Below are 14,873 nucleotides of genomic sequence, written 5' to 3'. Positions count from 1 at the left end.
TTCATTTAATGTAACGTTTAGTCGGCTCGAAAAACAGTGTTTATCGGTGTATTTGAAAGCTAAAAATGGCGGCGGACACTGTTTATTACATTAAGTTTGAGAAAATGAGTTAAAACTAAAAATCTATGCAAAATACTATCAGAAACCCACCGATTATGCCAGCCTATGTGATGGTAACATATATTCGGTGGGTTTCTGACACTGTTTTGTATAGTTTTTAGTTTTCAACTTACTTTCCCAAATTAACGTATTCAACAGAGTCCGCGACCATTTCTGTTTTTCAAGCCGATTAAACATTTTACATTACATAAAAACACTAAACAATTATCCAGTTAGGTAGAAACGTAACTTACCTTACCTTTGCTTTCATTTATTTGTTTTGGGCAACTTTTTCGAATCTGTGTATAGTAAACCCCCCATCCCCCATCACCCAAATAATAATTACTAACTCATATTTTTGTATGCAGAAAAAAAAAAAACATTTAGCGTTTCAACATTTTTGCTACGTTCGGCTTCATCCACTGATTGTTAGTCAAGCCCAAACCATGATTGACGGAAACCCCCGAGGATCCAGATCAAATTCTGCAAGAGTACCACTTTTTTTAAAATTTTCGCCTTCTTTTTTATTTTTTGGAGTGGATTGCTATACTAAGAATATAAGAATCATGCATTTTCTCTTTTTATTAGGGTTTTCCATTACACCAAATTGAGCCATAGCAACACGTGGCAGGGTACAGCTAGTATATATATATATATATATATATATATATATATATATATATATATATATATATACTTCAGAATAGTTTTTTAACAATCAGTTGGTATGGAAACCTGTGATTATAAGGTTTACAAAATATTACTGGCGGTAATATTATATAAGTTATCCCATCTAAATAAGAATTGCTCAATATTGCAAGATAGAGCAAATAAATTAAATTGTGATTCAATGAATTTCAAAAAAACCTTATTGAAATGAAGTGGGTGCGTTTCATATCAAAGATTTTTTATTATTCTAAGCAAGACAAAGAATACTTTAGTATATTAATCTCTTAGTACTACGCAAAAACGCGTATTTTGTATGACTATTCACGATGACATATTTTTACGAAATGTTGATAAGGGACATTAGCATTACTAAAATTTTAAAACAAACAAACTTGACGATATCATTAAAACGTTTTCTGATCTGAAAGAACGACCAATTTCCATTAACTTTATATGCAAAACCGACTTTATATTGTTTAGTTTTTTTTGTTTTTTTTTTTTCAAGCCGTTTACACCTAATCGCTTGAAAAATAAAGAATCACATTTTTATTTTCGGGTGGAATATCATAGGTTGCAGAGTTCTAATGAGAACTTTATTTCTTTCGCAACAAAAAGTTTTAATTGCGAACTGGTGAAAAAAGAAAACAAGTCGCGATAGTTTGTTGGAAGTTTCCAAAGTAATCACCTAAAAATAATTTCACCGTAATCGCTTTAAAAAGTAGTATCTTATTTTTTTGGGGTGAGCTAATGGTAACTAAATATCTTAATCTACACATTTATTATTATTATTATTATTATTATTATTATTATTATTATTATTATTATTATTATTATGGTTGTTGTTGTTGTTATTGTTAGTAGTAGTAGTAGTAGTAGTAGTAGTTCTGTATTATGTTTTTCTTTTTACCGTAAAACAAATGATTCTAATAACCGATTAAATTTAATAAGTAGGATAAGGAATATGAACGCTTTTTGACAGAGGGAAGTCACAGATAAGCCCCCCTCCCCTCTACGAAATTCCCATGTTAAAAATGTTTTTTTTAGAAAATTATTTTAATGAAGGAAAGAAGGATGTCGTAAACTATTCTCTTTTTACGCTGTCCTCTAAGTGTGCATACAAACTGTCGACTATTTTCAATTATGATAAAATTCAAATAACATTAAGAACAAACCTCATAAACCAGCTTTGCTTTAAAAGAAAGATAAATCTTTGTGTCTCGTAATTTTCAATCAATTACAAGGAAAACATTTGAGAAAAAAATATACCGGAACTTACCTGAGGGTTTATGTAATAATTTGAAAATTTACAAATAAAAAACAAACAAAAAAATCTCTAATTAAATATTTATAAATATTAAAAGAATCGGAATCAGGAATCGAATCGGAATCAGAAATTAAGAACAGAATCGGTAATTGGATCGGAATTGGGAAAAACTTTGAAATCGTCCCATCACTAATATATATATATATATATATATATATATATATATATATATATATATATATATATATATATAATCGAGGTAAGACACGGATTAGAAATCAGATGAAAAATCCTGATAGATATTATTGAAGTAATACTTTCAGGGCGATCCTGAAAAAAGGAGAAAAAGGAGAAGCTCAATATTTAAGAATAGAACAATATATAAATTTAGTGGCTATATTTAAATTCTGAAACGAAAACAACATATAGACACATATATTCGAATTAAGAATTTATTGTTTGACAAAAAGAATATATAGAAGGGGTTATGTTGATTTCCTTAATCCATGGATTTTCAATAATGGCGCATATCATCAGCATATCATAACCGCATTTCATTTCCTATGATGATATGAGCCATTATTGAAAATCCATGGATTAAGGGAATCAACATAATCCCTTCCATATATTCCTTTTGTCAAACAATAAATTCTTAATTCGAATATATGTGTCTATATCTTGTTTTTTCAGAATTTAAATATAACCACTAAACTTATATATATATAAAATTAGGTGATTAAAGAAATAATAAAAGGCTCTTTAAATGAAACCCTATCCAGATTAAAATAAAAGAACTCAACACATAAAGTGAAGCTTGTGTATATTAAAAAAATATTAAGAAACAAAATATATACTAATGCTTCTCATAACAAGAGGAGAAAAGAAGCTAGTTTAACTATAAAGGAATATATCTAGGGCCAGAAATATCTCTAGCTTACCATGGGAAACCTCCAAATATTTATCTTTTGTATAATTTCCACAACACTGAAACCTGATCTGACTGCAACGCACCCCTTTCAGGTATTTTAAAATCCCCTCAATGTTTCCTTCCTAGTGTAACCACTGACGAGCTGTGATACAGCGAAACAGTACTGTTTGTGCATGACTATAATGCTCCCTATCTTGGGTTGAGCAGATTAGGAAGTGATATACCAACTGCTATTAACAGATTAAGCGATGATCCGTGTAAAAAAATCGGGCTCAAGCGTATTATACGACCGGGCAATGCCGAGCGGCCTGCTACTAATATAATATTTATGAGAAGTCTTGACTGTCGTTTGGGTTTCGATCCTAGACATTTCTATGTTTTCGCTACTTGGATGTGTGGATATAACGTTAGTGGTGACATCATATTTTGTTAACCCTTCCAACACCAATTTCATCGTGCATCATGTCAAAAAAAAAAAAAAAATCTGTTGCCCTCTCCAATTCCTGGAATTCAGTTTATTCACCTGTTAATTGCATTCATAGTGTTTGCTTGCTCGTTTTTTGTTTATAATTAATCGATACATTTTCTTCATGTTTTTATCTACTTCATGTATTAATGGGTCTCTTGATGATCGTTTCGCGTATTATCTTGATAAAAGAAAAATAACTACGAACAACAAGTACAACAATACATTAAACCCTAGAGAGAAATGGACACGCTCAAACTCAAATTAGTTAATTCGATTAAAACAAACAGGTTTATAAAAGTAAAATCAATTTAGAATTTGTTTAAATAGGTTTTCAACATTTTGAAGTACTGTGTTACGCCCTTTTAAAGTGATTATACATAGTAATATTCATTTTTCGAATTAGAAATTAAAATATTAAAACAGTGTTACTTTTGACACAGCCGGTATATGTGGTTGGGATTTGGCTATATGCTATTTAATCTACTATTTGCTATTTACTATTTTTTATGCGTCATTTTTAACGCCACATATGATGAATTTATATTTCGTATGATGGATTTGTAATTTCATCTCTATTGCCTTAGATTTTTCAATATATGTAATAGTTTTGTCAATATTAATAGGAATGTATTAAACTCTAAGGAGGTTTTCGTCCAGGACTGAGGAGGCCTCCCTCCCCCGTTTGGTGCCAAGACGCAGGAGGTCAGTGGCACAGGTTTACAAATCGAAGTTTTCCTTCTCCTAGATGGATGATCTGATTAGATCTACGGGTCCATCAGCACCGAGAGGGTTTTACCCGCGCCTGGTTTCAAGGCCAGGTATTTTTCTGCCCCCGCATGAACAGTTAGGATTAACAGAGTTTGTATCAAAGAATTAGTATCTGTTTTTAAGTTACACTTCTCAGAATAAGGTTTAGATTGGAAGATGTTACGTTTGAAAGGAGTTATGTATGAGTATGGGTTGTAGATTTGAAATTAATTTTTACCAGGAATAAAAGATCAAATATGGTATTTAGACTAATTGGAAAATTGGTGTTTCAAAATGCGGTTAAGTGTTAGTTTTCATGTAAAGATAATCACCAGTACGTTTCCCATCTGAGTGAAAAAAATGTAGTTAGCTAGTTAATATAGATCACTTATAGTCTGGGCACAAAACTATGGCTAATAGGTATCTATTGTATAGATATTCTATAGAGTATCATTATAGGTTAAGCTAATGCATGCCTTAGCAGTAGAATTCTATAAATGTTTACTATTTATCGAGTTTTAAAAAGTCAGCCTTCTATTGTTTAAGACCGAAAGCTAAACACCTTTCTAACTTCGTTATGTTCATAAACTTTCAAGGAGTGTAAATTAAACGAAAAATAATATACCTTAGAATGATAGAAATCAAGAAAGAAAAAGAAGAGTCGTGTTTAAAGGTGACTAAGGATGTGTACAGAAAGAGATGTTCAAAAAGAATGGTGCTTTATAACTCATCTAATTTTGCTATTTATTTCTCCCTAGAACACCAGATCTCGATTGCTTGGTTACCTTTTGATTTGATTTTTTCTTTCGTTTTTATTATTATTTGCTGTTGTTTTTTCCTTTCTTCCGCAGAGCCAAATACGTCTGTTGGCCACCGTGCGTGCCTATCAGGAGAGCTGGTTCGAGCGGTGTCAAGAAGTTTAGCGACGAAAGGAGATGAAGGGAAAAGACATGAACACTGACTAAACAATGGAACTTAAATAAAGGAACAATGAATATGGAGTGAGAATGAACGAGAGGGAAAAGCAATATTAAACGAAAATTTAAAAATCTTAAAAAAGAGAAGAAATATTAGTTCTACTTACACCATACCTATATATATATATATATATATATATATATATATATATATATATATATATATATATATATATATATACCAGGTTTAATTAGAAGAAACATGGCATTCAAAACATTTTTTGTTAAAACAATATAAATTATTGATGTTAATAAATTTTATTGTTTAAATTACAAATGTTTGGACTGGCCGATTGCTTCAGACTCAGCCTGGATATATATATATATATATATATATATATATATATATATATATATATATATATATATATATATATATATATATGCGTTTCTTTAAAACAAATATACGTTTCTAATGTATATATTCAATAAGGCTATCTTAAAACTGCAGCGGTTTATTAAGCTCAATGAAAATGTATTTATATTTTAAGAGTATGTGTGGCTTTAGTAAATATTGAAAATCACAGGAATATATACTTTATTCACATTTATATTGTTTAATTTACTGCGTCTTACACGTGTTTCATTGAATGGCATAAACCTGTTTGAACTAAAGAAAAAACCTACATTTTATTCTTTAGTGAACTAATGTAAAGTCTCTGATAATTTGTTTGGCTTATGCTATTCAATGAAACACGTGTAAGACACAGGAATTTAAACAATGTCAATATTATTTGAGTGTATATCTTGTGCTTTTGACATGTTTAATAAAGTTATTTATATGCCGGATATTAATTATATCAAACGGTGTTATTAGAAACGAATGTTCATAACGAGTCCTTGCTTCCATCAACTTTTCCAGGAATCTTATATACTTTTTTTTCAGTTTAAGTGATATACAGAAATTGGAACATCTAAAACATTGAATACTTCGTTTATTATATATTCAATGAAAAAATGTTGGATCCTTGGGAAAATTAACGTACCCCCCCCAAAAAAAAACAAACAAAAAAAATAGAAACGTCATGATGTCCGTTCCTCTCAACAGTGTTTATGCATATACATTTATATTTAATTACATACAAATACACACACGCATATATTAATGGAAAAATCTGCCACTATGGTTTCGACTACTTGTTGCTCTTATTTGTTTGTGACTATTTATTTCTGTTTCTTAATGTTCTTTTTTAATATTCGGTTGCTAAGAAAATGCCCAATTCTGAAATCCTGTTTCATAAGTACTCGGCGGTGTTTTCGGATTATATCCATTCAATTATACGGCGTTCGTAAATTCTGATGCAATGATCGGTAATCATCCGTCAGGTTCAAGCGACTTCCGGTGACATAATTTAGATGTACACTAAGTAGGTTGATCATAATATACTTACTAAAACCTAAGCAAAAATACACACGCACATACACACGCACATACACACACATTAATGTGGAAATAAACACTGCATGTCAATATTATTAATAGTTATGCACTAGACACTCGAAGACAATTGAACGTGAATAACGCCGTTAACAGTTTACGCACATTTACAGACATGCATAGACGCTTATACATAAAAACGCTATACTGAATCAGCCGGATCCGAAATGTACAGTCGAAGATTTAAAGGTAAATTACGCACAAAATATCAAAACAGCACAATCAACATAATTACCGCATTCATAATCATAGTGGTGTACGCATTTTTTACATACTTACTTACACAAACATCCCTTCAAACAAATATATATATATATATATATATATATATATATATATATATATATATGTGTGTGTGTGTGTGTGTGTGTGTGTGTGTGTGTGTGTGTGTGTGTGAATGTATGTATTGGTATCCAAACTGTTTTATGAAAAGAATATATTTCTATAACATCTAAATAATACTTTGTCAATGTTTTTCTAATTCTTTTTGTTAGGTCCAACGAATATAAGAATAGTTTAAAAGTTGAAAATCTAGCGCTTTCGACCAAATTTCAGGTCACTTTCAACGTACGCGATGATACCATAAATTATATTATTTATTTTCAAAGTGCATTCAAATCATTTTCTAAACAGCATTTATCGTATGTCTGTCGTGTTGAAAATAAGAAAATGTCTGGTTGAATGGGCTCGATTTTCAACCATTGGACAATTCAAATGTTCCTTGGACCTTTATATTCGATAACTTGTTCAGAAACAAATGTATTTAGCTAAAATATATTAATAGATATATTTCTTGTGTGTTTTATTTAAACCTACATCGAAGGAACAATGTTTGCCATCATTAACTTTACATGCCCACACACACACACACACAAACATAGACACTCCCCCCATATATATATATATATATATATATATATATATATATATATATATGTGTGTGTGTGTGTGTGTGTGTGTGTGTGTGTGTGTGTGTGTGAGTTTTAATAGATTTAGATAGAAGAACAAACGAAATAAGAGGTGGAGGAAGATGAACAAATTTACGTGATAAAAAGTTGTATATATTAATATAAAGGGAATATAATTATATCTGATTTTTGAACCCCATGTCAACATGTCAAGGTTTTGATAATATGACCTTATAAGCGTCAAAGCTTTGGACAAGGATCAGGCCATGGAGTATAAAACAGTATAGGTCTAGGTAAGCATCAATAATTATTACTAGATATATACATATATACTGAAATACACTGTTACACAAGTCATATATTTATGTACACACATAGACATATATATATATAAATATGTAGACATATATATATAAATATACACACACACACACACACACACACATATATATGTTCACATGAAAACGCTCTATAAATGTGCAGTCACACTTCGGACAATGATCAATGGTCAATGACTATCATTTTATTAACAGTTACGTATTTTTTGAACTCCAATGGATAAAAAGCTACTTTTGACTTCTAGGAATCTCCGTCTGTTTGTATGTCTTGCATGTCCTCGTTTTAATTAAATAACTGAAATATCCTCAATATTGCCGCTATAATCGTCATTGTTTTCATTGCGTTATTTAGAGTTCAAGTTTTATCAGGAAGCGAGACTGTCTCATAGCTTACCTTATCATGTACATGACAATTTTATGCCATACAAAGGCTTAGTAATGGAACCACACACACAAAAAAAGGAAATATACGCCAATAAAGATTGTTTTCCTTATATTTATTTTGAACGAATCAAATCGGTTTCTTTAGGCAAAAGAAATATAATTACATCAAAGAGCTGGCTGGGTTTAATAATATAGATATAAAAAAATTTACTTTGTATGGTTATAATTTTAATTAGCAAAGAGCGGCTTTTGATTTAAGGAAGATGGTCGAATAACGATCGTTATTTGAGACGTGGTCTTATTGGATGGGGTAATCCGAAGACTTTAATCCGCAACGTAACAGAAGAGGATTTCGGCAACCACTTTGAGAATGTTCTAATGAATTGAGTTTAAATCCTGCTCTAATTTGACGTATTAACGTTGTACTTATTTGTAGATATTTTATGCTGCTCTCCCTGTGTTTCTGTTTCTCTCACTCTATCCCTCTCTTTTTTTACTTTCTCTCTCGCTCAGTCCCTCCATATTTATGGACACACACACACACACACACACACACACACACACACACATATATGTATATCTAAATAAACGTTTTCGGTTTCTTGTTCACCACGATACGACCGCCTCTCCGAGACTAATTTCCCCCTTGCACTCACGAATAAACACAATATAAGAATATGCATACATACACCTACTGCCACTCTCATTAATATATAAGCTTGTAAACAAAGTTTACCTTAAAAAAAAGACAAAGAAGAAGAAAGAAAGAAATAAGAGGTGGAGGAAGAGGAGGAGGGACAGTCGAGATATTGATATAAATAAAACTAGAATTCTTAAAATATAAAACTTTGAAACAAAAAAAAATAATGCCCGTTAATTTACTGGCATTTAATTATCAAATGACTTACATAACAGCGACGCGAACTCTTCAAAAAGAGAAACCACAAATATTCCAGCACCGTGCTTTAAGACACGGCGAAAAATATGGCGAGACCAAAACACGTTAAACAGAAACGACATTGATAATAATGTTGATGAAAATCCTGAATATCAATTGTGACCAACAAAATTTTTGACACCGACAACAACGAAGACACGATACATGCAACAATACACAATGATTACACTTGATGAGAATAAAACAGAAAGTGTCTACTGAGTTGATGACCCATATCAAATCGGATAAAATTAAGCTAAATTGAGTACACACACACACACGCACACACGCACACACGCACACACACATATATATGTAAACGCATGCGTTTTGTACATATACCGGCATGATTTCAAGATATAAATATATGTACATATATTAACAGTCTTATAGACTGGGTTCGCATTTGCAATACATGTCCAGCACAATGTTAGGAACACACTTATAGGCGTGATGGATACATATATAGATGAAAATCCAAACAAATAACACGTATAAAATACAAGCAAACTATGCACATTTATCTAATTAACACATCTGTACAATAGATTTACATGCTAATTAATATGCAGGAATCTCAACAAGAAAAATTGCGGACATTGCAAATCATGTTGACAGACGAGAACAATCACTATGCAATAATACTGTAAGATATGAAAAGAAAACCAACAGATAAAGGTTTAAACGTAAATGATAGCAATGTTCGCATGAGATAGTATACAAGAAAAACAATAACCAACGTTTAAGATAGAAATAAATAAAGCAGTATAATTACGCTAATTAAAACATTAAAAAACAATGTATACGTATATATTGGTACGACTATACAAATATTATGCCCTGACTTTCTGGAAACTTTTAAAGTTTTCAATCAAAAACATATAATGCGTATGTATATCTTAGATTTGTTTTCTTTTATTGCTAGCCTCAATTTTTACATGACAACCTCAAATAAACAAACACAATGAACCAAACAAACCTGTGTTCATATACCGATGAAATTTCGTCGTCTCATCTCCAACAAAACTTACAGAAACGAAACTGACGAACAAACAGACTATATTATCAAATGAACAACGCTTTTATATCCCGTTTTAAAACATTTTTATTTAATTATTTATTCTCTGATCGACATTTGAAAACACATGACAAAGGGGAAACATACAAAAAAAGAAAATGTCTTGTTTAATACAGTTTTCTCTTTTTCTTACACACAACATTATTGGTTTGTTAACTTATTGTATTGCACCATATGAACTGAGTACTTTCATATATATATATATATATATATATATATATATATTATATATATATTATATATATATTTATATATATGTAATATATATACATGTAATAAACTTATATATATATGTAATATATATATGTAATATATATATATGAGTGTAATATATATGTATATATATGCAATATATATGAATTTATGTAATATATATAATATATATGTAAGATATACATATGTTTATAATATATGTATGTAATATATATATATGTAATATACATATGTAATATATATATATGTGTAATATATATATGTGTGTAACATAAAATATTTGTTATATATACATATATATAATATATGCATATATATGTGTGCTATAAATGTATATGTAATATATATGTATATACCTGTAATATATATATATATATATATATATATATATATATATATATATATATATATATATATATATATATATATATGAAAGTGACACAACTATTGTAACTATTATTAATATTACTTATGCTATAATTAAAACTGTTACTTTTATTATTTTTACTACCACTGGACTGGTTACGAATCGCGTCATGGACACGTGCTGTCCCTCGACACAATTCCATGTTTTCGCTGCTGGGACGCGTGGATATGACGTCAGCGGTGACATCATATTCTGTTAGCCCTCCCAACACCCATTTCACCGCGCGTCATGTCAAAAAAAAAAAAAAAAAAATCTGTTACCCCCTCCCAATCCCCTAGAATTCGGTTTATTCTGCTGTTAAATACATTCACCTTGTTTGTTTGATCGTTTTTTGTTTTTATTTAATTGATATTTTTCTTCATGTTTTTATCCGCACTACTTTATGTATTTATTGTGTTCGTGATGATCGTTCCGCGTAAAAAAAAAACAAAAACACGCACACAAAAAAAAGAAAAAACGCGAACAACAAGCACGACAAACAAGCAATCCCATGCCTCTGTGAAGAATTCAACCGTAGAGAGAGATGGGCCCAGGTAAACTTAACTGGGTTTATTCGATTAAAACAAATAGGTTCATAAATGTAAAATCAACTTGTTTAAATAGGATTTCAAAAGTAAATACAAGTTTATTAGGCATAATTTCAGTTATATATATATATATATATATATATATATATATATATATATATATATATATATATATATATATATATATATATATATATATATATGAATTTAGGAAAACTCGTCGCCGGAAAACCCTTACCCGGAAAACTCGTACCCGGAAAACTCGTACCCGGAAAACTCTCCCCTTTTTGCTAGGTAGGAAAACTGGTCCCTTATTGAATAAATATCGATTGAAAACACATTTTATGACCGTTCTTGAAGAAGATATTGTCTTTAAAAGAGAATACACATCCCATATTTTTTTAATATTTTTACTTGCTTACTGTTGTTTTAAAAAATTAAATTGATTTTTCTAAGTGTTCGTTTTCTACCAAGCTTTGGAAATTTTTGATTGTTCAACTTATTTTAAAGAGTTTATTTAGCCAGAAAAAAAATTAATATAGAGTGTTTGCTTTTGTACAAAAAATGTCCGCCATGAGATAATCAGGTCTTAGGAGTCTCGATAATCACTCAAGAATAGAAAATTAAAGAAAATACTGAGATAGACATAGTTTGAAAAGTCCCCCCCCCAAGAAAATAAATTTGTCTATTTTTAAGTAATGTCGAAAAAAATCAAGCTTCCGGAAGTGAATACGGTTGATTATGTAACGAAACCGAACGCCAGACACGAAAAACAGACCGAACGGAAGACACGAAAAACGAAACCATATATTTCTAAAGAAAAAAATACTCTAGTTTTTAATATTTCCTGTGTTATTACGAAACAAACAAAAAAAGAAAACACTTCTTGTATTATTAAATAATAAAACAAATATTTTATTTCGAAAATTTGGTACTTCACGGGGAACGTGGGCCCTGGTGTTTTTATTTAATGATTGCTCCTTCAAAGCGCATGCGCAAAAGGTTTTCTTTCGTTTATTTAATCACGAAAACTTTTTGCAGGTACTATTTGAAGCCAAAAAAGGAGGGGGAGGGCAAAAGCATTATTTGAATATGTACGAAAAATAATTTCACAAAAAAATAATATTTAGTGGATAAAATAATAATAAAAAATTATTAAATTGAATAAAAATAAAATAAAAACAAGCAAGAAATAAAAGTATGAATCAAATATAAGAAAAAAAATGAAAAAATCAAAATAAATACACGCGCGATTAAAGTCTGAGATATATACGAAGAAAGTGAAAAAAAAAAACGTTTTGAGGGAGGAATCATTAAGAAAAATACGTTTACTTTTAAATAAATGTTTTTATAATTATATATTGATACGTTTTTATGAAATAAATGTTTGGGTTTTTAAATATTTTTCTGTTCGGAAAAAAATCTTGTTTGTTTGCCGCGTTATTTGACCAAGAAGAAATTGGAGTTATCGCCCGCTAACAATAGCCGCCGTATGCATATTGCAAAAATGTCCATTTAATGACTTTTAAACGATACCCTACCATCCCATATTAAGAATGGCTTTCGAGATAATAACGCTATTATTTCAGCGCGGTACCAAAAATGCATAAGTACCATGTTTTCTTTTTTGTAGTTTCGTAATAACACAAGAATTGTTTAAACTAAATTAATTATGAATAAAATAATTAATTTCTTTGATAATACGTGTTTTCTTTCTTTTATTTTTGTTTCGTAATAACATAAAAAAACGTTAAAATTATTTTTCCAAATAAATATATGGTTTCGTTTTCGTATCTTGACTCCGTGACCAAGTTTATTTTTTAAAAAACAAAAGGTAAAGATATTTCTTTAAAAATATTATGAGATGTGTATTCTCTTTTAAAGACATTTTTCTTCAATAACGGTCATAAAATGTGTTTTCAATCGATATTTATTCAATAAGGGACTAGTTTTACTACCTAGCAAAAAGGGAGGGGGAGTTTTCCTGGTACGAGTTTTAGTATATATATATATATATATATATATATATGTATATATATATATATATATGTATATATGTATGTATATATATGTATATATATGTATATATGTGTATGCATATATATGTATATATATGTATGCATATATATGTATGTATATATGTATATATATGTGTAAATATACATATATATACATGTATATATATGTATAGATATATATATATATGTATATATATGTGTATATATGTGTATATATATGTATGTGTATATATGTATGTGTAAATATGTGTATATATATGTATATATATGTGTATATATGTATATATACGTATATATATGTGTATATATATGTATATATATGTATATATATATGTGCATATATATGTATATATATGTGTATATATATGTATACATATGTGTATATATATGTATACATATGTGTATATATATGTATACATATGTGTATATATATGTATATATGTCTGTATATATATGTATATATATGTCTGTATATATATGTATATATATGCATATATATGCATATATATGTATATATATGCATATATATATGCATATATATGTATATATATGTATATATGTATATATGTGTGTATATATATGCATATATGTATATGCATATATATATGCATATATGTATATGCATATGTATATATATGCATATGTATATATATGTATACATATATATCTATACATATATATCTATACATATATATACATATATATGTATATGTATATATATGCATAGATAAATGTATACATATATATACATATATATACATATATATGTATATATATACATATATATGTACATGTACATATATATATGTATATGTATATATGTATATATATGTATATATATGTATGTATATATATGTGTATGTATATATATGTATATGTATATATATGTATGCATATATATGTATATGTATATATATGTATGCATATATATGTATATGTATATATATATATGTATGCATATATATGTATATGTATATATATGTATGCATATATGTATATATATATATATGTATATATATGTATATGTATATATATATATGTATATGTATATATATATGTATATATATATATATATTTCGGGGTTGAGGTGTTCAAAAGTCAGAACTAAGGTTCCAGGTCGACAGATGAAGTCTCTTGGAGTGAAACAGATGGCTATTTGTAGCGACCATATGTAACCGTATACCACAAATAATAATAATAATAATAATAATAATAATAATATATATATATATATATATATATATATATATATATATATATATATATATATATATATATACGAACAAAATAAAATAAGATTAATGTATAAATGCTGGAGATTATGTAAATATATATTTTGGTATTATTGACATATAGGCGCGCAATATCGACGCCGATTTTACTGGGGCTTGTGTTTATGTAAATCTTGGACTGACGAACTACTGGAAACTGAAACGAAATATACCTTTGTGT

At 28.7% G+C, this 14,873-nt stretch overlaps 1 protein-coding gene across 2 annotated transcripts in view; it reads left to right on the top strand.

The window, feature by feature from the left end:
* LOC145277023 (uncharacterized) overlaps positions 1-11,197 on the top strand; it is a 257,832-nt gene extending 246,635 nt beyond the window's left edge. For both annotated transcript variants that reach the window (XM_080128626.1, XM_080128627.1), the window contains exon 4: positions 5,028-11,197. The gene's annotated coding sequence lies outside the window, so the exon portion shown is untranslated. The remainder of the gene's footprint in view (positions 1-5,027) is intronic.
* The last annotated feature ends 3,676 nt before the right edge of the window (positions 11,198-14,873 follow it).

The sequence above is a fragment of the Euprymna scolopes genome, chromosome 5, assembly GCF_053919585.1.
Source record: "Euprymna scolopes isolate OS-2025 chromosome 5, ASM5391958v1, whole genome shotgun sequence".
In the NCBI taxonomy this organism is placed as follows: domain Eukaryota; kingdom Metazoa; phylum Mollusca; class Cephalopoda; order Sepiida; family Sepiolidae; genus Euprymna; species Euprymna scolopes.
This window is presented reverse-complemented; position numbering and strand designations above follow the sequence as displayed.